Here is a 25,740-nt window from a genome sequence, read left to right as displayed (position 1 = left end):
GCCGAGAGTGACCATCAAGGAGCAACAGAGATAAAGCATTATGGACTGACCTCAGCCCCCATTAACCATTTTTCCATGCTTCTCATGGGGTGGAGGCATGAGAGGATGGGTAAGGGAAAGGTGTTTGTAGTTTGGTTTTATTTCTCATGGCTCCACACTGTTAGCAGTGAGCTAACATTTAATATCTCATAATAATATAATAGTGAGCTATTACACTTAATATCCTTTACTCCAAGTCTCTTTTGCCTGTGAAAATAATCACTGAGTGATCTCTCTGACTTTATGTCAACCCTTTAGCCCTTTTCCATCTCATTTTCTCCCCTTTTCCTTTGAGGAGAGGAAGTGAGTGAATAGTTGTGCTGGAGTTTATCTTCCATCAGAGTGAAATAACCATAGTATACTTAAGGTCTGTTCCAAACCAAGACATCCTATGATTCTGAGATTAGTTCAGTAATTACTATTAGAATCACAGAATGTTTGGGGTTAAAAAGGACCTCTGGGTGCATCTGGTGCTACCCAGATCCAGAAGGGACACTGAGAGCAGGGTGATCTGGACCATATCCAGGCAGCTTTTGGAAATCTCCAAGGAGGAGACTCTACAACTACTCTGCACAATCTGTGACAGTGCTCAGTCACCTGCACAGTACAGGTGTGTCCCTGATGTTCAGGGATAGCATCTTGTTTCCCATTTTCTACTCATTGTCTCTTGAGGACACTGCTGGAAAAAGCATGTTCTCATCATCTTTGTACCCTCATATTTTCCCCCCCAAGACTCCTCCAGACTGAAAAGATCCAACCCTCTCTGCTTCACCTAATAGGAGAGATGCTCTGGTTAACTGATGACTGTGCTCAGGTTTTCTTGTGCCCCAGAACTGGACATCATTCTCCAGTTATGACCTTACCAATGCCAAGTAGAGAAGAAGCATTTAACTTCATTAGCACTTAATTCAAGCTGAGATACATTATATAAGATGATATTTTTCTCTAAATTTTTTTCTTAACAATACTTCTCTGCTTTATCACATTTCAGGGGGAAAAAAAAAAAAAAAAAAAAAAAAAAAAAGATAAAAAAAGATGGCTAAAAATTTTCAGTTCTTGAATTGTAAATTTAATTACTTTATTCTCCTGTTTGTAGTCCAAGTCAGTTAACAAAAATGTTGAAAAATACTGAAAAATAAAATATCCACCCTAGGAACCAGATAAGGTTCTATTCTATTCCAAGAAGTTAATTACAGCTGCTTTTATCTGTTCACCTTAGTAGTTATATCTCTTCTATGTTGCTCTAACATGATACTGATAATATAGTGTGAAGCAATATCTATAATGTAAAATGATACTTTAGATTGCACCTGTATGTAGATCTTAATTTCTCATTGCTACTTCTTCTGAGACTGTCACTATCAGCTGGCTGTGCATTGGCAGCTGGCCTATAGGATGACAAAACTTCTATAAAGTGCAAAAAATAATTTCTTTGTGTGCAGGCAAGAAATATTCCTAATAGCCATTAGATTTATTTGGATTTGCATCAAGGAATAAATGATAATGCCAGTTTCAAATCATACTAACTACTTTAATTAACGCTTCCCCTTCACACAAATCTGATACAGACGTTCTGGTCTTGAACTGTAATGTATATGTGCAGAGGTGATACAACTGATCACCACTAAAAGTGAGATTTATATAAATTCTGTGCACCTGTTACTGAGTAGGTGGCATTAATTTGTCAGAAATATCTGAAATGCCCTTTTAAAAGCCAATCAAATATCCTTTTGATATGTCCATTTAATTAGAAGCTGAAAAATTTGATCCTTAAACCATTGTCTGGAGCATATTGCATGCAGGGATTGAAATTTATTTGATAGGCTGCTCAATGTGTAGCTTCACTTCAAGGAACAAATCTACAGCACAGATAATTGGTGCCCTGCAGCTTTCCCCACTGAAAATCAATTGAATTTCCATTACATTTCAATTGTCTTGCAGTGGGAAACCTACAGGGTTTCGTTGGTTGGTGTTTTTTTATTACCTTCTGCACTAGAGAATAAAAGTTTTTAATGCTTTTCCCTAGGTAATCTACTGGCAACATAAGAAAATAATCAATTCAAACAATCTGCTCTCCATGAAACTCTCTTCCCAAAAGTACAAGTAATCTCCTCCTATATTGTACAAATTTTCTCATACTTCTAAACCTGATGTCAGTCACCAGGGTCTGAAATTATTTTTGCAATTGCTCTTCAACTATCACTTCATCTGTAAATGTTTTATATAGAATCAGAGAATGGCTGAAATTGAAAGGGACCTCTGAGTCCATCTGGTCCCTGCTCAAACATGGACACCCAGAGTAGAGTGACCAGCACCACATCCAGGTGGCTTTTGATGATCTTCAATAAGCAAGCTCCACAGCTTCTCTGGTCATCCTGTGCTGGTGCTGTTACAAACCAGTAAAGAAGTGTTTCCTGATGTTCAGACAGAATTTCTTATGCTTCAGGTTGTGCTCATTTCCTTTGTCCTGGCACTGGACACCACTGGAAAGAACCTGGCTCCCTCCTCTTTATGTTCTCCCTTAAAAATAAGTTCACTCAGCCTTTTTTTTTTTTCAGTCTCAACAGTCTCAGCTTATTCTGCCTCTGCTCTTAGGAGAGGTTCTCCAGGCCCTTGATCATCTTTGCAGCCCTTCCTTGGACTTTCTCCAGTACGCCCATGTCTCTCTTAAAGGGCTCACTGCTGACTTCTGTTCAACTTCATACAAACCTGGACACCCAGCTCCTTTCTGCAAAGCTGCTTTCTAGCTGGATGTGCCCTCCCTGCTAAGAAGGATAATGGTATCTTTGTCTGCATTAGGCAAAGTATTGTCAGCAGGTGGAGGGAAATGATCCTGCCCCTCTACTCAGTATCGGTGAGGCTTCACCTGGACTCCTGTGTCCAGTTCTGGGCCCACCAGCATGAGAGTAATCTGGACATACTGGTGAGAGTCCAGTAGAGGGACACCAAGATGATCAAAGGACTTGGAGAAGTCTTCTCTGCTTACTCTGATATTGCTACATGAGTAATAAAATCATAAAATCATGAAATCAGGGGAAAAGGAAAACATTATTTCAAGCTGTAGAAAGGTGCCAGAGCAGAAGATTCACATAGAAAAAGAGGTATACAATCTTGACCAGAATAGTCAAAAAATGTGGTTCTGGAACTAAGCTTATATTTGATGTTTACTTATTCAGCATAGACTGGATCCATAAATTCTTTCTCATTTATATAAAATTTTATATAAACTTTATTTTGCAATTTTTTTCAGTTTATTATCTGATTTGTCACTGAATGTTGATATTTTAGGAGAATATTGACTTGTGTTATTTACAATCTCTAAACAGTTTTTACATTTCAAGCAATGCAGAACTGAGAAGCTACATTACTTCTCAGCCCTTCAATGAAATTCTGATCAAAAGTACTTCGGTACTAACATCTGTCAACCTACTATTGCTTTCCAATATGAATTGACACTCTCTGTGACTAAAAACTTTACTTAATATTTTCTCATTGAAAGCTGTTCTAAATGATCTTTTTTATTGTTTTGTTTTTTGTTTCTTTTTTTTTTCCCATGTAATACTGAATATTTTGAACAAACTTTTGCTTCCACAAACTTCAGATATGCGCCAAAATCCAAATTTAATTCACATAGTGTAACCAATGACATACTAATGGATGGTACATTAATATAGCTATAGAAACAACATTACATTAATTAGAACTTTGTAAATGCTGCAATTAAGATATTCAGTGACAGCTGCCTTTCGTGTCCCTTGGCTTCACCAAGAAATCTCTCAGCACTACTTACTTTGGAATCATCAGCTGTGCGGATGCAGGAAGAGCCATCTGTTGGCATTTTTTAAATGTTAACTGACAGAGGTTCCAAACAATCACTTCTAACAGTAAAAAATCTAAAATCTAAAGTATCATTACTTTAAAAAATTCTGAACCTGACTTTGACAAAATTTATGTCATTAGTTCTCAAAAAATGTATGCATCTATGGATTCAGATCTGAGCAATTTACTCTCTTAGCTCTATAGTTCCCAACTAGGGTAACAATAATGTTATTGTTTTGCCATGGCAGATAAGGTACTTTAATGTTTCATCCTTGGTCATATCACAGAAAGGGTAGTTAAGCACTGGAAGAGGCTCCCAAGGGAGGTGGTTGAGTCACCGTCCCTGGATGTGCTTAAGAGCCATTTGGACGCAGTGCTCAGAGGTATGATTTAGCAGAGGGTTGTTAGAGTTAGGGTACTATGGTTAGACTGTGGTTGGACTTGATGATCTTTGAGGTCTTTTCCAACCTGGATAATTCTATGATTCTATGATTCTGTGATATTAGGGAAGCATTTTACCCATAGGAGATACAGGCATCTACTGTATGTACAAAGTTACTCTGTGGGTACTTGTTCTTCCATTTTATCAAGATTTCTATTTCCATACATGTGGGACTTCCATGGGTTAAACTCAGAGATCATTTGGATATCAGTCTTATATTGTCCCTCTTTCTTCTTTAGAACTTTAATATCTCCTTAACCAGACTACTCTTTTGCTTAGTAAAATGGGGAATGCAGAAAGTTACCAACACCTTTGCATGTTATAATTTTCGCTTTCATATTCTGATTTCTTGATTAAATCAATGGATTTTTGCAAGAATGCTTGCTTTTCAGCACAGCCCATGTCCCCTCAAATGTTGTAGTGAACCTGCTTTAGCAGGGTGTTGGACGTGATGACCTCTAGATATCCTTTTCAACTCTTATGATTCTGTGAAATCTAGCATTTGTACTCTATGCATTTATTGACACCATACAAAACCATTTCCTTGTGAATAACATTTCTTCTTTCTCAATGTTTACACTTTCCAAACAATCTGTTGCTGCTATCAGACCTGAAGAAATAATGAATTCAGTGAATTACACATTTTTTCCTGTGTCAGCAAGCAGATGGCAAAATTCTCAAACTCATTCATCATTTGAAATTATACTGGAAGAGGTTTCGCTTTTGCAATGTGGGTGCTACATGAATGACAGACATTCTGTGTATCCACATTTTCAAGTAAGTTGAAGCCACATTTAACTCCCGTGTTTCAGTTCACTAGTCACTGACATCAGTTTTCTCCTGAAATCTTTTGCAGAGTAAACTAGCTCTCCCCTAAGTAAAATCATGGTAGTTTTGCAATAGTTTATTGCAAGGGCAACTTGCAAAAGCCAGATATGGTCAAGATGGCATGTGATTTCCTACACCCTACATAGATCTCAATCACTACTAAACCAGGCTTTGCCTGCCAGCTCTTTTAACCAAAGTGCTGTAAACTGGAATCTGAGACAAAGCACTTAGAACGACGCAAGAAAAAACAGTGCTCTGGTGGACTGCAGCTCAGCTGTTATGCCTTTTCAGACACAGTAGTGTAAATCAAAATGGCAAACAAAGTATTTATATACCAATATATTTATATACCAAACAAAAATAAAATAAAATAAAATAAAATAAAATAAAATAAAATAAAATAAAATAAAATAAAATAAAATAAAATAATAAAATATATTTTTTAAGATTTTTTAAGATTTAAGGCTGTGCTATTTAAGGCAGACATGGCTGTGATCTTCTTAAGTTTGCAGTTTCAAGCAGAGTGGATACAACTCTTTGCACCACTTCACCTTGAGTGAAATCATTTTATATTGTAGCCAATAAGCCTCAAAGACAAGAATCTTTTCCCTCATTCAGGGAAACATTCTGTTTAATTTGACAGTGTGGCTCCTCAGGTGGAACAAGAGCAACTTACCCAGGTCTTCCACTGACAGTAAGTAACTGGGACATGACTGAAAGCCTGGGTAGAGGTCTAAGTGATGATTTGGACTTTCATTCTGCCAGAAACAGAAGAATTAGGTCAAACTTGTACTTTCTAAAGTAAATTAGGAATCAGTACAGTCGGTTAGGACTGTGCCCAAAGATTGAGCAAAGCCTTCAAGAAAATTAAACAGATAAAATACATAAATACAGATATCAATACATATGAAAACATAAAGAAATCACTATCAAGTAATACTACTAAAAGGTAACAGCTACTTTTCATGTCTAAGCATATAGCAAATTGCTTGAGAATGTGATGCTATGGTGTTTATAGTAATCTCTGATTTCTAGCAGCCTGTGCACTCTAGCAAAGTTTTCTAAAGAGACTAGTTGCTAGAACTGAGATGAGATCAATACTTCCCTGGGCCTATATTTTCAGCCTTGTCTTCTGTACAATAAACTCAAACCATAAATTGTGAGGCAGTGAGATTCTCAAAAAAAAGCATGAAGAAATTTCTTCATCATGGAACAGAAGCAGGAGACAGCCTGTGGGGTAAGGAAACACTGGACAAAGGATGCAGTACATTCTGCATCCTTTCAGAATCAAAACAAAAAACAAACAGTACTTAAGTTATTTGCTAAAATAATTCATTCACTTACTTTAAACTGCTCCTCATGCTCTATGCCAATTTTTAGTGCAGTCGCTTAAGGAGAAGAAAACACAAGCTTATTTCTTTTTTTCACTGAGGAGTTTGAAACAAGTGAACTTACTCCTATGGAAGTTGTAGATCTGTGGTAGATCACATAGGAGTTCAGCTATTCATAAATATTTCTTTGTACAATGACCTTTTACCATAAAACATGGAAATCCTTGTTTATTAAAATAAAATAAAATAAATAAGAAGAAAAAAAAAATTAGAACTTGGTCAAAATATAAACCCTACTTTAAATATGGGGCACTTGTCTTTGGCCTGATGAATCCTATAAAACAGTAGAGAGTGGAACTGCTTCTCATACGTATCCATACTCCCTCTCTGCTGATTGATATAGCCACCTATTGCCACAAGTGAAGCTGGGTTGAGAAAGAAAGCATTCTTTCTCAATTCATAGTCTAAGTTCTGTACCTGAGCTGGCTGTAATGTGATTAAGAGTAATATTTAATGACAATTATCAGAGCTTCTGGTTGAGCATGAATACATCAACTTCAAAACCTCCAGTACTGATTATGAGCAAATTAATTGAATCCTTCTCTTTTCCATTAACATCGAATGTATCAATAGCACTGCATTTGAACTACAAAGCAATGAAAAATGTTTTAATTGTCCCAGTGATATCTTTTGAAGTTAGAGATTTAAAAATTCATTTTTTAAAAAATCCTAGAAATAAATCCTCTAACCTTTGACAGGTATCTCTTGTTAGCAGCATTACAAATACACATGAAAGACCAATATCAAATTACTTGCCTTTGCATCAAAATAGTAAATCGATAAACCACTGTGTTAAAAAGGAGAAAATTCTTCAGTAAAATTTATATCAAAGAGTCAGAAATGTTTCCATCAAAACAAGCAATGAAATGAACATAACAAATATACCACAAATTTTATAAGCTTCCATTTACAACTGATTTATTCATGTTTAAAAATGGAGTTTTGTTGTATAACTCTATTATATCCTAAAAGGTAAATCAACCATTCACAGCAGTAATAAAAGCAAAAATTTTAACTATTTGAGAAACTTTTCCCATAGGTTTTAAAACAGTTTTAAAACTTTTGTTTTTTGACTTTCTGTCTGTCTGAATTCTAAGTATCAGAAAAAGAAAATCAATATCATTAATAAAAAATGGTTGTTGTTTATTTTTTTCCTGGTCAATAGCATAACAAGGAGAGAGGAGTGTAATTTAATGGGAAAAGTCAGTACCCAATCAATTAAAGGAATTCAGGAAAGTCTGAGCATAAGTGTAAACTTATTAACACTAACACAATCTAATCATTAGATTTGACTTGGTTGAGTAGTTTTCAGCAGGATGGTCTGGGATTTAAGCTTGGAAAGCACTATAAACAGCAGGGGGGGAAAAATGTTGGAATCATCTTTCTGTCTTTCTACTGAGAAATTCTTCCATACAGAAGAAAGAAATACTTGTATAATGAGGTTTTCAAATTCTAGATTTTCATACATATCAATGATGTTCTTATAGGTCTAAATCTCCCCGCCTTGTTTCCTTGCAGAAACTGGTTATCTCTGAACTAAACCTGAAAATAATATTCTCTTCTAATTGTCCTCTTCTACGTTTGTTCCTCAGAGGAAACCTGAGGACATCAGTACTGATGAAAGAGATTAAATGTGTTCAGTTTGACTTTGCATAGCAACTGTTAGGGATTCCAGGTTTTACTGTTGGTATTAAACATATTCCAATGAAACAAGAAGGTGACAGATCATTGTCCTTGAGGGATTAACGGATACTTTCAGAATAATTATCCTTCCAATTCACAAGGGTGAAGGAAAAAAGCATCTTTTAATCAAATAAGGAGAACATGATTAGTTATTTAATAGTGTTCTCTGTTGGTTTAGGACAGACTGCAATCTGGAATAATAAAAGACTACAGTGTGAAATGCACCTAAGATTGGTGTAATCCAGAATCCTTGTTTTGACTGCAGCCAGAAAACAACCTAACACAGAGAGCTGTTTGTCCCAATGTCATGGTTTTGTGCTGTCAATATTCTACATCATGACATCATGTGCGGTATGAATCATTAACTGAGGGTACAAATTGAAACAGTTTACCCCTACAGCACCCGGTATTCCCAGCACAAAACCATGACACCCAGGAAAACTGCATTTAATCCTTTGTTCCCCAGTTCAGTGATACCTGCAAATCCTACCCAATCATATCCTTTCCCAGGGGAAGAGCTAAGAGAGCATATAGCTTTTACAACTCTTATGCTCCAGCATATAAGACAAAAGGATATGGAGCATGACAAGCTGCATTCTTGTTTCATTGTCAGTGAGCTTAAAAACTTTTCAGGTATGAATGCATTTAGCTATATACAGTGCCTGATAGAACAGGAATGGAATAATAGGAACAAGTGGGTGCTACAAAAATGGTAACTAAAAAAGGGAGGTAAACAGTTGTGATATCTCTGAACATATAATGCCTTATAAAATAAACTATTGAAGTCCGGGAGGTAAAAACATCACTTAGATCTGGTTAAAGACCTGAAAATTAAAACAATTAATAATAATAATTAAAAATAAAAAATAAAGGTATTGAAATACCCAGAAAATGCTATTCCAGAAACAGAGAACTGCTCTATTTCACTGTGTTTTCAGTTATTATTTTAGCATTCTATGTGACTTACAAGAATGTTTTTCTATTGCCTTCCCTTTAGATAGGCCATAAGTCAAAAAGATATTCTTTATTAACATTTCACTTTATTTCTGTATAACTGATGCTCTGAGAAAATGTTTCGCCATTCTCCTTACAATGGAAAAGTCTTCTATTAGAAAATGTCATCATTTTTACTTAATTGGTATAAAATAATTGACACAGAGCTATTCTGTACAGCTCTGCTAGACTGAATTAAACCCTTATTTACTTCACATTTTAATATTTTGCTTCTTTCTGTTTGTTTGTTTGTTTTAATTCTTTCACTACAATGGGGAACATATATGAGGAAAGTCAGTAAACTTTTTTTTTTTTTTTTTCCTAAATTGCTTGATGCGTTTTCTGATTTTGAATTCATTGATTTACTTTCCACTTTTTTCTCTTTCTGAAATTCTGTTCTACAGCAAAAGTGACAAGAAAGAAATAGTGCACTTTTTCCTCAAGGCAGGTGTTATACACTTCTCAATATGATGGGGTCATAGGTTTCAACAGATTTCAGGTCTTTTTATCACAGAGTAAAGAAAATCAAACTACTTGAGTTTTCAATAGTAAATGAAGCATTCACATGAATACTCAAAATGACAGTTAGTGCTAAAATTACCATTCAACTTAATTATGGTTGTCAAATAGTTAACACAAATCCAAAGGCATTTAGATCAAAAATATTGAACTCTTACACCAGGCAGCTCAAAATTCTGTGAATATGCATATTGCTCCGTAAGCTAAGTATTTATTTTACAATTCAGGAAATGAACAGTGTATAGGAAGTTATGTGACATGATGTACTAGTGTGAGATGGGGAGGAACATTTGTTTACTCCTAATTTAAGATCAGCCCCAGATCAGCTCTAAATCCCCACCAACAGCTGGGAGAAGCAGAAAAATTATATACATACACTTTTGCTTCTCATTTTAAAGATACACTAATTGTAGCTAATGCCCAAAAGAAAGTGTTTACCCAATTAACTGGGTCACCAATCCAATGAATGAGAAAGCAGAACCCATCAGTTGTTGTGCTGAAGGGTTCAGCGAGTTCATGGCTTACATTTATACAATAGCATCTAACCACATTTAAAACTTTTGATCTTCATTTCTTTAGAGCTCAATTACCATCACTAAAGATGTGTTAAGTCTGATCTTAAATATATATTGGAATAAATGTATAATGATTGTGAGGTCTCTAGACACTATGATAATGAAAGCCATAAAAATATGGAGTCCACATAAGTGACTCTTTGCTATTTTCCCTCCTAACCGAACTTCATTAATAAATATTAATGCTATTTTAATACTTAAATGTGTTCCACCATGTATTTCACATAATTTTTACTTTGGCACCTAAGCTTCCCATGAGAAATTACAATGAATTTCAAAAGACTTCCTCAGCCTATTCTCTCAGACCATACAAACTATCATTATTTCCTATCTTACTCTTCCTTACTCTGGTTTGGTAATAGCCATCTACACCATTCTGAGTACAGGTGAGTGATAGGTGGTTCTCTCATTAAAGGAGTGCAGTTATCTGAATGATATTATATAATTCTGTCTCTCACTGAACAGAAAAGAGCAAAATAAAAAACCCTTTTTTTTTATGTATTCCAATAAAACTAACAACCTATTCCTTAGAATTTATGGATACTATTGATTTCTGAAAGCATGTTTCACTAAACAACTCTTAGGGCCTTTCACTTTATAGAAAGACCTGAAAACTATTTTTTTTTCTCATCAATTACTTCATTTCCAACAGTTTGAAAATTTTACTGCCTCTTTTTCTGAAGTATAAAAAATGCAGGGTCCCATTTCCATCTTGGCATGAGTATGTACATAAATAAGATAAATGTGTGCTTAGAAAATACTTTGTTTGTGTTCATTATGTTGCAGATATTTTTAACAAACATTTATTTATTTGAATAAGTAATTATGATAGCCCAGCTGTTCAAGGATTTAACCAAGAGTTTAATGGAGGGATAATTTTACAATAGTTTATTTCAAATACATAAAAATTCTACTGTATCAGTCCTTTGTTATTGAGCATTTCTGAATCTCTCAATTCATTATAATTCCTACTGACACAGGTAGTCTACTATAAACCAGAATATAAATACAGAAGACAGTTAAATATTCCATATATTGATAGCATGAGATATATATTGCATACAAACATATCTCATAGGCTACAGCAATATGAACTTTGGTAGACATTTGCTTCATTTCCATTAACTGGAAGTAACACCTTCCTGCTGCAACTGTACAAGTAAATAACACAGGAGAATACATAGAAATTAAACTTGGGAGATAAAAGAACTATCCAGGAAACACGTTTATCTTACACAGTAGGTAGTAGCACTACTGAACTGCAGGAAGGCTTCCTCTGCCTCCTTGCAAAGGACCGATGCATTCTTCCATAACTCCCTGAAAAATAATTCACAGCTATGTTTTGTTCTAAAGTACTGAAGAATCATAATCCAGGAGTTTAATCCAACATACACAGAAGTGAATCCAACATACACAGAAGTGAAAACTGGCTAGGCACAAGAAAAATGTATCCAGAGATCTCACCACAGAACAAAATAAAGAAAAATCTGACTTGAGATTAAGGATGAGGACATATAGTCAAAGGAAATTTGGCCAGAAATTAATTAATACAATTAATTAATACAAAATAAAAATAGCACAATGGCAAAACATAACTGACTAGTAGCAGAAATTAGCAGGCAATTTATCTGAACACAGAAAAAACCTTTTCCATGATGAGAGCTGATTATTATATACAGATCTTGAAGATCTCAAGTGTCAGCAGTGAAGTAGAGCAAATTGATACTGATATCACATAGCCTTTGCAATTAACTGAGGGAGTGGACCACAAGTAGATCAACTGGCTTTGCAAACAGTTTTTGTTTTCCAAGCACCTAGTTTTCTGGACAAAATATCTGAATATCTAAAACAGATAATACAGTTTTTGAATAGATGTTATTGGATTTGCAAAAATTACCTGAGCATAATGATAGCATTAGGAATTTTGGCCAAGGACTCTTTTCCGTCTCTTCAGTTTAGAGATAAGAATGTCATGTGGGACCACACCTACTCACTCCAGTCTGGTTATCTTAATTTACTGAGCTTCAATCTTTCTGTAAATGATCTAAAGAAAAAGAGTACAAGCAGGACGCACAATATCAAGCTGAAGCAGGATGAATTATTTTCAGGACACTTCAGGTAAAGCTGAAAGCAGAGGTAATGGAGTATCTAATGTGAAAACACAGTTTGTGGGAGTTATCAAATGAAAGCAGCCTGGATGGGCTTCTAAAGTTTCTCCAAGACTGAGGATGCATTTTATTTTTATTTTATTTTTCTTGTTAGAAAAAATGTCATCTAATGAAGATGCACAGAATCAAATCAATAGTTACAAAGCAGATACAAGTGAATAAGAGACTGAATGAAATACACAGAACCTTAAGGCAGAGCTGGATGCATCTGGGGAATTCTATGACTGAGCCTGCTCAAAAAAAAAAAAAAAAAAAAAAAATGCACTTTATCTATCTGTTCATCAGTTAGCATCAGCATCAGTGCTATATATTAGAGAAAACACAGAAAAACAAAGTTTCTAGTAGTTACTCACAGGTTGTCTAGAACTAATGCAACCTGGCCTCTGACAGTGAGCATCAGAGAATCAAAAAGCAGCAATTTCTTACCTTGAAGAAGGGGTGGAAGCATGTGGAAGCATATCAGGAAGCATGTGGTCCAAAATCCTAAAATCACCTGAAGTTTGTGACTTTCCTCAGGACTAGTAGCAAAGTACTAGGATTTAGCTTCAAGGGTAGATTTATCATGAGGGAAGATAACTAATGGTCCATAGCGTCTCTTTCATTATATATTCATATGTAGTATAGTGCATAACTTCTATCAGAGCACTCACCATAAAATCTTCCTGTCCCTATTACAGAGACAGCCTTCCTATACATGTCCAAAATTAGTAAATGTTATCTGTTTTCAGGTATCTCTACTGAAATCTATTAGTTTTTATTCAGGACAACAAAAGGATATAAGAAAAAATAATGTTTTAAGTCTGAATATAGTGAGATAGAATAGATATCCGTAGATTTCACTTTGTTTGTGTGACTGTAGTGGAAAAAAGTCTCATTTCAGGGAGATTTTACTCAACTGAATTATTTTCAGCCTTAAAAAACAAACAAAAAACTACACACACATGCACACACACAAACTACTCACTGATATGAGTATTAAGAAAAATAAAATTTAAGTAATTAAATACTTAAGGAAGCATCTTTTCACAGAATTACAGAATCATGAAATTGTAGGGGTTGGAAGGGACCTCTGGAGACCATCTAGTCCAATCCCCCAGCATGGGTTACCCAAGGCTACTGTTCTTCAGATTTGCCCCTGCCTGGGAATCTGCAGGCTTCTTCTCCACCACACCAAAATTTTGTCTTCCTGTAGATTGAGTCCTGTTTTGACAAGTGCTTTGCATGGATTCTTTCATGGCAAGAGCATTCAAACACTGTCATTTAGAGATTAATGATAACAAAAAACTGCAACCTAAACCTTGTTTCCTTCACCCAAGTCACAATAAAAATGAGTCTGAACATAAGCGTGGTAGTAATCCAAGGCTGAAATGGATGCAGAACATTATGGCAAGGCTTTCATCTCCTCAAAAAATATCAGAACCCACAAGAATGTATATAAGAAGCTAAACAAGAAGCTACTCTTATACATATCATTCAGTGTCTGGTTACTCTGTTATTTCATATAATTTGACAATGAATCAACATACTTCACATGATGTACCTACTCAGATGGAAAGATGAAGTGCTACCACTCCTTCCAGTCTCGATATGTCTTTAGGAAACTTAAAAGACCAAGTGCTACAGACAAATTACAGCTTCTGTGAATGTTTTATTGTTTATATTCAAGTACAGTGTTCCAAATAATGGGCCACACTGTTGTTTGGGTATTTTAATGCTGGTGTGTTTCACCAGGATCAATTTCATTTTCACTCAGTTTTTATTTTTGCTGGAGTATTTCACTGAATTCAGAAGGAATAGAATCTCACATGGGTAAGAAAGGAAATTTATAACTTTGGGTTCCTACACCAGGTGATTTGCAGTACCAAGGAGGTAGAAAAATAGAGAGAAATCTGCTCTGGGAAAACTCCTAGGAGGCCTAGTGTAAGAGTGATTGAGTCACACTGTGTGGTTCTACATAGTGGGATGTTAGCACATCTAACTCCCTAACCTAATCTATTAAATTCCTGGAATATTGGAAATATATAAGGAACTTTGACACACAACTTCAGATAACCAGAAGCTGAGCAGAAGAGTGCCACTGGAGACTGAGTCCATCACTGACAGATCTTGAAATACAGAGAAATTTCAAAATACAGCCACCAACTAAAAATTCTTTAAAGAGAAGGTAGATTCTTAGCAGTCTTTTGTTCTTTTGGGAACTGGAGTGAGTCAATAAAATGCATTTATAATTCAGGTACCTTGAGTACGAGTCATATTTTCTCTTACTCTACCAATTTTTTGCTCAATTTTTAATAACTCATTGGACTTTGATCAATTTCAAGGCCATTTCTCCCAAACAGTCTGAACATTTTACTACCAGCTTTCCTGGGTGTCATTATATTTGGCCTCAGAAAAACAATTTCTCAGTTAGCATGTGAAATGCTAAGTTTCACTCAGATATTCAGGGTCTTGTGCATTCAGAATAATTTGCATCAGGTCAAATTGTTCTCCCAGAGAGAGAACCACTAGAAAAGGTCGTGCTCATGTGACTTTTCTAACTCCTGGAACTTTTGAGCCACATTCCTCTGTAGTTTCTGTGACATTGAGTATGAGAGATAAAGGAAGAATGTGCAGGTTCACTTAGTATAATGCTAGAAGACATCAAATACCACATTTAAGTGGCATCCACAAACAGTTTGAACTAAGGAGCTGATGCCATTCAGCAAGGAGCACACATGACCAGGGAAAGAAAGAAAAGAGCTTTTCAGATCTTTATTCCTTCTGCTGCCAGAGAAGACTTCATGAAATTCTAAAATGAACTTCAAGTATAGTCCTAAGAGTTGTTTTCACAAAGAGGCAACTTCCTTGCAAAAGTCAACATTAAAAAATATAATAGGAACTCACAGCAGAGACTGACTCTAGTATTTTGAAAGCCTTGCACATGCCACAGTCTGTCAGAGAAGCCCTGCACTGTGGGTATATGAGCAATAGGGCTAATCGTGGTTTTGTGTGTATGAGTCCAGTGAAACCCCACATTACAACTATATCTATGCATAATCCGTCTCTTCTCTCTCAGATGAGTATGCACAGAAAGCAAGCTAGGAATGCAGGTCAGAAGAGAGTTGTGTTATTTGTTAGCAAATTCTCATACCCAATTATCAGGACAGGCTGACAGAGCTAGGATTGTTCAACCTGGAGAAGAGAAGGCTCTGGGGAGACCAAATATATTTCTTTCAGTATCTAAAGGGGAGTTACAGAAAAGAAGGGGACAGACTCTTTAGCAGGGAAAAGGTTTCAAACTAAAAGAGGGGAGATGTAGACTGGATATATGGAAAAAATGTTTTACAATAACATTAGTGAAGCACTGGCACAGGTTCCTCAGAGGGGTGGTGGACGCCCCATCCTTAGAGACATTCAAGGTTAGGGTGGACAAAGCTCTAAGCACCCTGATCGAGCTCACAGAATCATATAATGGTTTACATTGGAAGAGAAATTCAATACCATCCACCTCCAAATCCTCTGCCATGGGCTGGTTGCCAGCTCAGGCCACTTGGCATCCCATCCCACCTGACCTTGAGTGCCTCTAGGGATGGGGCATCCACATTCTTTGGGCATTCTGTTCTACTGCCTTATCACCTCCTGAGTAAATAATTTTTACCTAATGTCTAACCTAAATTTCCCCCCTCTTAGTTTAAAGTCACTCTTCATTGAAGGTATTCCTGTTCATTGCAGAGAAGTTGGACTAGACGGCCTTTAAAGGTCCCTTCCAACTCAGACAATTATACAAAAGTTCACTGGACAGCCACTAAATATCACAATCCCTGATCTTTATTTTCTGATTCCAAACAGTCTGATTTCATACAGGACAAGAAATTTATTTGATACAATATCCACCTTCTTCTTTCTATGCTAGCTCACATAAAATAATCCTCCAATTTTTCAAAGCTTTTCAGATGAGAAAGAAACAATTGACCAAGAATCCATCCTTTTTTGTTTTGCTTTTCAAACATATACTCTGTATCCATGGTTACATTCTTATCAATCTTTCCCTAGTAGTATTCAACTTTCTCGTTGAATATGTCTAGTTTGACTTATTCAGAGCCGTGCTTCTCACAAAAACCAAGGAGATACGATGCATTTCCTTGAGCTTAAAAGCTCAATGCTCAAGTATTTCAAAATAAAATGCTTCAGTGAATTGTGCTTACTTTCATCTCTAGGATATGCATTCTGCATTGAAGACATGGAACAGTAAATTAATGCACAGCCATGATTTCCAGCATCTTTGACCATTAATTAGGGTTGCTGACAAATTAAAAAACAGTACAAAGCTCTTCTTAAAATAAATCTTTTTTTTTTTTTTTTTTTTTTTTTTTTTTTTTTTTTTTTTTCACATAGTGATGCATTGCTTTATTGACTAAAATGTGTTACACCCCAAAGCCTAGCTGTTTTCTTCAGGACACAGAGTTCTGGCAAACAGACAAAGAAAATTAATTCCATGTTCAGAATTTCTCTCACACTTAGTGGTTCATTTGCACTTCATAATGTCCTTTGTACACATTTTTCTTTCTTTTTTCTCCCCAGTTAACCCCAGAAGAAGGAAATTAAGTTCAATGAACTAATGAATTGAACCTCACACAATCCCATATAATCCTGAAGTTCCCTTTTGAGTGTATCAATTTTATGCTTTAAGTATAGATAGATATCACTATCCCCAGCAGTGCAATAACTTAATACTTCTGTTTTTTGAAGACAGATTGTATTAAGAAAGTGAAAGATCCAGGAAATAATTTGGTTGCTCAGCATAGAACACAGGCACCCAAATTCAGGCTACAGTCAAAATTATGAGGCTGAAAATCTCTTGTGAAGAACTGCTTAACTGTGAATGCATCCAAACTCAGAAGGAGCCTCCTGGTTTACCTTCACATTTCTATAAGTTTTCAGAATACTATTTATGCACATACTCATAAATACTTCATTACTTCTCTTGTTGACTGAGTAGCTTGTCTCCTCATGCCTAAGCTAAGGATTGGGGAACAAAAGTTACTGTATTCCAGTTTCCAGAAAATATATGATCTATAAACCACATATTGCTAGGAACAGGTAATTCAGCAGTGTGATCCTTGAGGTTCCTTTCAGCCCAAGACACTCTATGATTCTATGACTCTATAATTCTGTGATCTGCTTTTTTTCTAAATAATATATAATATATCATGCTATCTTTCCTCTCATTAAGCAACAGTTTATTTTTGCAGACTGCTACGGAGAAACTGCTTTTAAATGTTTTCTTTACATGACAGTTTTGCAATTACTTGTCTACAGATGGAAAAAGGAAGGCAGCCATTCTATTGATGATGGTATTGAACATAGATTCATAGAATCACAGAATCACCAAGGTTGGAAAAGACCTAAAAGATCATCTAGTCCAACCGCTCACCTATCACCAATAGCTCCCACTAAACCATGTCCATCAATACAACATCCAGTCATTCCTTGAACATCATGGAATATTTGAGGTTGGAAGAGACCTCTGGGTTCATCTGGACCAATTCTATTCCACAAGGGACACCCAAAGCTGGGTGCCCAATACTTTGATGCTTCTCCATGGAAGAGATCCTATCACTTCTCAGATGAAACAGGGTAACCTGTTTCAGTGCTCCATCACTCACACAGCACAGAAGTGCTGCCTGCTGTTCAGAGGAAACTTCTTGTCTTTGAGTTTGTGATCACTGCCTCTTGTCCTGGCACTGGGCATCATTGACAAGAGCTTGGCTTTACACTTTACACTTTCCTTTCTTTACACTCTCCTTTCAGGTATTTGTAGACATTCATAAGATTCCTGAGTCCCCTCTTCTCCAAGCTAAAAGATGTCCAAGCCTCTTCTCACAGAACTGCTCCAGTCCTTTCAGCATTTCAGTATCCCTCCACTGTCCTCCTTCCATATACCCACTTTAAAAGGTATGTATATTTAAAAATGAAGTGGTGTCTCACTTAGAAATTTGATGCACTAATCAGAGGTAAAATACATTAAGTTCCTTAAACTACCTTAGAAAATCTTAACAAGAATACCTGATTTGACCAGAAAACTATCTAAATGTAAAAATGTATCCTTTATTTTTAATGTAACCACAGGAGCAATCAATCATTAAAATAAACAGCCAGGGAATATGGTGTAATCTCTAACATCCAGTGTTGTAAGATCAAGATTATCAATGATTTCATGAGATGGATCAAAAATTTTGGGTTTTCATACAGGATTAAACAAGTTGTGTTCTGAAACTGGAGTTTCTTAGGGGAGCAGATCTAGTATTCTGTTCTTCTCCCCACAGTCTACAGAGCTGTGCATATAGTGGAGACGTGATGACACTGAATGGAAGTTTTTGCTGTGAATTTTTGTGTCAATTTAGTTGAAAGTTATGTTTTAAGTTGAATTAAAATGATTGACAGTCTTTATCTGAATTGAGTTTTTTCTTTTATCAAGACTGCAAATGAATTATATAGCTCCACCTGCATCAATTATTATTTCCTTACACCTCAAACATCAAACATCTCTGTAATATTTTAGAAGCACTGTTAAAAACCCATAAATGACTGATTAAGTACAGTATCTTCTCTTGGGTTTACACTGTAGGTAAGGACAGTAAAAATTTGGGGGGATCTGAGAACAAATATCCATTTTACGGTTATCACAGTCAAGACAAGATCTCTGTTATAATGGCTAATAATTTCTTTACAAAGATAAAAAATGCCTCAAAGTGAAAAAAAATAAAAAAAAAAAATAAAAAAAAAAAAAAGAGAATTTAACCCTTCCAAATGGAGCAGAATCCTTTTTGAGTCATAGCATCGTGCTAATGTTGTGACAACTGAGTTATTTAAATATCTTTTGGTAAAAACGAAACTGATTCTGAAATTCTTAAAGACTGAGCATGAACATGAATCAGTTGTTTAAAAACATAGAATGGTCTGTGTTGAAAAGGACCTCAAATATCATTTAGTTTCAACACCCCTGCTATGTGTAGGGTCACCAATCAACCAGACCAGGCTGCCCAGAGCCACATACAGCCTGGCCATGAATGCCTCCAGGGATGGGGCATCCACAGTCTCCTTGGGCAACCTGTTCCATGCATCACCACCCTCTGTGTGAAAATGCCCCGTAACTATTTTTATTTTTATTTTTTTATTATTTATTTATTTATTTTGAGAGAGCTATGGTCCTAAAAAAATGGTTCTAGCAATTAGAGGTAAGAATATTCAGTGACTTTTTTTCTTAGTTTTAAGCAGTTTGAATTATAGTTTTGATAATTGCCATGCCAAATTACTTAAAAATTGGTCACTTAAATTATTGGCTCACCATAGTAGTATCTACGTAATTAAATATAAAATAGAATATAACTGGAATCCATAATACATCACTGTATTGAAATGTAAAAATAGTTGGTAATAAATAAAATACTTTAAATTATATATTAATTTTTAAAATAAAAAGTTATGGTTATTCATCTCTGAAATTTTATTTGTGTTATAAAACCAAGTTACACCGTATTAGTAATAAATTTTAATAGTCTGTGGTATATCTATAGAGAAATAAAATGATGCAGAGAACCTACACTTCTGAAAGTTACTATGGTTAGTAAATATAATTTTTCTGTGAAAATCTGAGTAAAGCTAGCAAAGAGGAAAGAGAATCTCAGTGTTAGCTCTAGTTTTGCAGCTCTTGTTGCAGCATACTTTATATGTGCATGTTTATAGATCAGTTGCACTGTAAGACACAAAGTGAAGTGAGATGGGTGTCGGACATTTCATCTCCACTGAATTACACTTTTTACCAATAATAAAGGCTGAATATGAGATGTGATTATGTTTTCACAATATGTGTATTTGCTTGGAGCATATTAGTCTTTTAAACACCTGAAACAAAATTGTATGAGTAAGATTTTTACTTTATATCTGTCAGTGAAAATGTTCTGTTTGTTTATGTTTGATATTAATTATGAAATGGTGGATAGTCAGATTAGTTTTGATTAGCAATATTTTGGTAATCATGAATCTTTTGGGGCATAACTTCATTTTTGCAGTAAAATAAAACCTCTTAAAGGTGTTTTCTGTTAAGCACACATGAACCGTAAAGGGTGTGGAAGAGAAATCAATGAAATAAATATTTACAAAGGATTAAGATCTGTAAATTATGTATCTTTCAAAGAACGTAACTTTCCTGTCAAACATCCTACTGATTTTTTTTCTAGACTCTTTAACACTTCTTCATCTCTGGTGAATTCATATTAATAAAAAATAGTAAACTGCTAAGTTTCAGAGATAACTGACCTCTTCAGACACTGTTTCACTTCTGTATAGATATCAAGGAGAACTTGTGAAAATGCATAAAAATGTAGGAGTGACAATACCTATACTATTCTGAATACATCAGGAGTGATCAGTCTCACTGATACTCCAACCCAAGTAAAAAACTCATTATATAACCACGAGCCATAGGATTCATACTGCATGCTTTGGGAAGGTGAAAAAAATCAGTTCTGGACAACATTTACAAATATAACACTCTCAAGGGTATCATCATTACACTGCAGAATGACTTTCAAATGGCTGTACAAAACAGGAGATCTAGCAAAGTCAACTTTCCTATTGAACCAATATAGTGCAAGAATGACTTAATTTCCCCAACTTGGCCAACAGCAGATGTTAAGGAAGAATAAGAAGTGATCAAATACATACAATACTATTTCCAGGTCCTGACTCCTGGGAAGAATATAAGTCGAGCTGGGAACATGTACTGAAGAAAGAATATTATCCTCTTTCCACTTAAGACTTACAGCAAAAACATGGACCATTTCAGGCTTCGGTAGCTAATTAATAGCAGAATATGTTTAAACAGGTTAAATAGTTGTTGTACATGCTTTGGAATTCAATGAAACAGAAAAATCTAATAATCAAAATCAGGCTCTTTTATGTAAACTAATCACCTACATTTAAGCTCTCTTTGTAACATCTTCATTGCATTATTCCACAGACAATAAATTGCTCCTTTCAGTGAAGGCAATATTTCTCAACTCTTATGCACTATAAATCATGTTCTCAATCTGCCATGACAGTTTTATTTTAAACAATTGCAGTGAAGTGCGTGCCACAATTCACATGACATATATTACATTTTATCAATTTAACAGCCACAATCATTGTTTTCAAGTTTCAGTTTCATATTTATGTGTCTTGTCAGCTGGGAAAACAGATATCTTGAATTCACTTGTACACCCCAAGAAAAGCAGAATATTATATTGAATAAGGCTGTCAGTAGCACCTGGGGATTTTCAACATTATTTTGATTGGCCAGGACTTACACAGTTGTTAATGATTTTGATAACTAGTAATAGATCATATGACCTACAACATGGTGCTCCTGGTTTTATAACAGGAATTCATTTTCTTTCTGACAGTTTGTATCCTGGATTTGGGGAATCAGTTTTATGAAAAATAATGGAAAATTTTCCTCTCAGAAGCAGCACTGAAAAACAGAATAGACATCCCAGGGCACTTAGCTCCTTGGCTTTGTGGTAAAAGTGGGCAGAGACATAACAGGGCCTTATTTCATAAGGTATCCATAGCGGTGGAGTACTATTCCAGTGTAATAGAAAATCTTGGCATTCCTTTTTTCCAGTTTGTTCCTTATAAAAAACAGGTGTTTGAGGGAGAAAGTTCAAAGGTAGAATCAGATATTCTGTAGAGCAGGAACAAGGTTAGCAGGTAGATAAGGTGACTTTTAGTTGATTGCTGGAATGATCTTGTAAATTACCAGCACAAAGTAAAAAAAAAAAAAAAAAAAAAAAAAAAAAAGTGTGCAACCTTGAGAGCAAGGAACATTGTCACAGCATCTCTCCTAAGCAAATGTATTGTGTACTGTCTAGTCCAGCACCTTTTTCAAAGCAAGATCAGCTAGAGAAGGCTGCCCTTGAATGTGTCTAATAAAATTTTGGAGATCACAGCTTATCTTTCCGAGTGCTTGATTGCCCTTAGTGTAAATTAACCAAATAAAAGAAAATGGTTTTCTGATCTTTAAATGGAATTCTACGTATTCCCATTTATGACTATCAATCGCCTCTTTCCTTCCAATGAATACAGAGAAAAGACTCAGTCCATCTTAATACACCGATAAGATCTGCCCTGAACCTTCTTCATGCTAAAATTCCCAGCTTTTTCAGTCTCTTTTTGTATGGTATCTGCTCCAGTCCTGTTCTCTAATCCACCATCTCAATGATTCTAGTGATGTTAAGTATCCAGGTAGTAGCTCTTGATCCTTGTGCTGGACCTGGCAGAAGCCTATATGCAGTCATGCATCTGGTCCACTATGTCCTTATCAAAATGAGCCACAGCAGCTCTTAAGTCAGTGCTGAATGCATAAGAAACTGTTTGACTATTTGGGGAAGTGTTTTTTGAATTTTATTGGAAAAAAAAAAAAAATCTTAAAATCATGGAACTGGTTTATACATCCACCAGATATTCAGTGTTATTTTGTATAGCAGTTGGCATGTAAATCCCCAGCAACTACTGCTGACTCAAACCCCCCCTAACCTCTGTCTTTATTGCTGAGTATAACATTATATAGCATGGAATATATCTTTTTACAGTGTGTGTCAGTTGCCCTGATTGTGTCCCTTGTACTGCTGCAGATTTCTCTTAGGGAAGCAGTGAGAAACAGACAAGGCTTTGAGACTGTACAAATGTGGTTCAAAAAAAATTAAAACACTGTGTTATCAACACTGTTTCCAACATAAATCTAAAACACAGCAGCATAGAGGATCACAGAATCACAGAATCACAGAATTGTAGGGGTTGGAAGGGGCCTCTAGAGATCATCGAGTCCAACCCCCCTGCCAAAGCAGGCTCCCTACACAACGTCACACAGGTAGGCGTCCAGGTGGGTCTTGAATATCTCCAGAGAAGGAGACTTGACCACCTCCCTGGGCAGCCTGTTCCAGTGCTCCGTCACCCTCACTGTAAAGAAGTTCTTGCGCACATTCGTGCAGAACTTCCTATGCTGGAGTTTCAGCCCGTTACCCCTAGTCCTGTCCCCACGCACTACTGAAAAGAGACCAACGCACTACTGAAAAGAGACCAATACAGGGATGCAATACAGGGAGCCTCTGAACTTTGACAGGTCTTGGGAGCTCAAACACAGATGTTTTAGAAAGACGATTATCTTTGGATAGTCACTTTAAAGCTATTTTCCAGTAAATAAATTCTTGATTTCTCTTAATTAGTTCCCCTGAAGATACCTCAAATTTTAGAACAGAATATCTCTTCCCTTCCAAGAGTCTTCAAAAAAACAGCCTATACAACACTGTCAAAAATCTTTTCAAAAACCTGATTCTCATCTGCTAAATGCTGAGTTATGTGGACAGACTGAAAATCCAGCAAAACTTTCATATAAAAATAAAATAACAAAAACTTATAATTAAATAAAATTAAATAATTATAATAATTATATTTATTGTTAATTAAATTCCTTCCTAAGAAAACCATTTAGAGGCTAATATCCCACATACATCTTATTCAGGCTTCATTCTGCAATTCTGCACAAGATAAATTTCACTCATTATTGCAATTTTATCAATGACTTCTACTCTTAATCATTACATCAGGAGTTTACAGAACTAAACATATGAGCCAAAAAGAAAAAAAAAAAAGAAAAATCAAATTGATTGCAATATTAAGCATGATACAATATTGTGCTGTATTTATACAAGACTCAGAAGATCTTAGCCAGAAAGTGACGACAATGGAAGGACTGGAAAAAGAAAAAAAGCATATTCTAATTTCCAAAGTATTAAAAACTTCTTGAAATATTATTAAATTCATTTAGAAGGCCATAATCCAAGAATTCTCTTGATAAAAGAGCAGTCTTGTGCATTCTGTCAAATCAAGAACTTAACCATATCCCTTCTCAAAGACATCTCTAAAACTGAATACACAGGCACTGTGAAAGGAAAAATGAAAAACTGAGACCCATACAAGCCTTTTGTAAAGGCTCTTTGGTTGATTTCATAGAGATTTATGTACATTCCCTGCTCCCAGAGGACTATTCCAAAGGCCGTTTTTGCTCAAGTGTGCCCATATCACACATACCCATTCAGGTGTTACTTCAGTGAGGCAGATTGTCTAATTTTCAAAGACAATCATTCTCTCATTCACAGAGATGAATACATGCAAATATGTTCACAGAGTTTGCATATATTGACTGGCTCAGTAAGATCAGACACACAAAACTTACTTCTAATCAGCTTCTAATCATGAGGGAAAACTCTAAAAACTACCCTAATGGAGTATATCTTGTTTTGTTGTTGTTTTTTACTTTATGATAGTAAGAACTTTCCCCATTTTTTTATTCCTCTTTTATTTATTCTTTCTTGTTGTTATTTTTGTTGTGGGAGCCCACAGCTCTTAACTATACATCTACTTCTTGCCAAGCTAAATCTTCAGGTTCCATCAAAAAACAGCCTATTGAAGATAACAATAACAATTCTTCATTTACATCAAAACATGTCATAGTTACTCTACATAGATCTCCTCACTGCAGTCCTTAAAGAAGAGGAACCACAAACAAATCAGATCATGTACATATAGTATTTAGATGCTTCTTAGAGAGAGTTTACTAGAACTTCTCCCAAAGTTTTGTTCCAAATAGAACATGACCCACATCCAGACAAGCTGAGATTTCACTACAGTGTACCCCAGCCAAAAGTAACAGTTCTACCAGAAAGTGTCTTGATAACTTACGTATAAAAATAATTGATAAGTCTTGTTGAATTCAGAACTTTTTTGAAAATATTCTTCATCCTATTTTGTTCAAAAATACTCATAAGGGAGAAATAATTTTGCTTGTACTTTTTATAATAAAATAATATGTACACTTCTTGACCTCTTCAGGTCACAGTTAATTTATTATCACGATTAATGCAGACAGTATTGCCTTCCTTCTACGCACTCCTGAGATTTACCACATGAGGTATTTTTAAGTATAAATCCCTTAACATCTGCCTTAATTTAGTAGATAAGATCATTAACAGCCATTATATCTAATCAACATCTAATCCTTGTAGAAGGGATTCATTAGCAGGATGAAAAGGGAGCAGAAGCCCACTAATGATAAATGTTTATTTTCCTTGAATAAATTTCCACAAGGGAAGAGCTGGAAACACTTTAAAAAAACTCTTCCAGAACAACACTGAGCTGCAGACTGAGATATCACCCTCAAGCAGCAGGTCATTAAGAGCACGGTTCTTGCTTTTATATCTGTA

The sequence above is a fragment of the Excalfactoria chinensis genome, chromosome 1, assembly GCF_039878825.1.
Source record: "Excalfactoria chinensis isolate bCotChi1 chromosome 1, bCotChi1.hap2, whole genome shotgun sequence".
Classification (NCBI taxonomy): domain Eukaryota; kingdom Metazoa; phylum Chordata; class Aves; order Galliformes; family Phasianidae; genus Excalfactoria; species Excalfactoria chinensis.
This window is presented reverse-complemented; position numbering follows the sequence as displayed.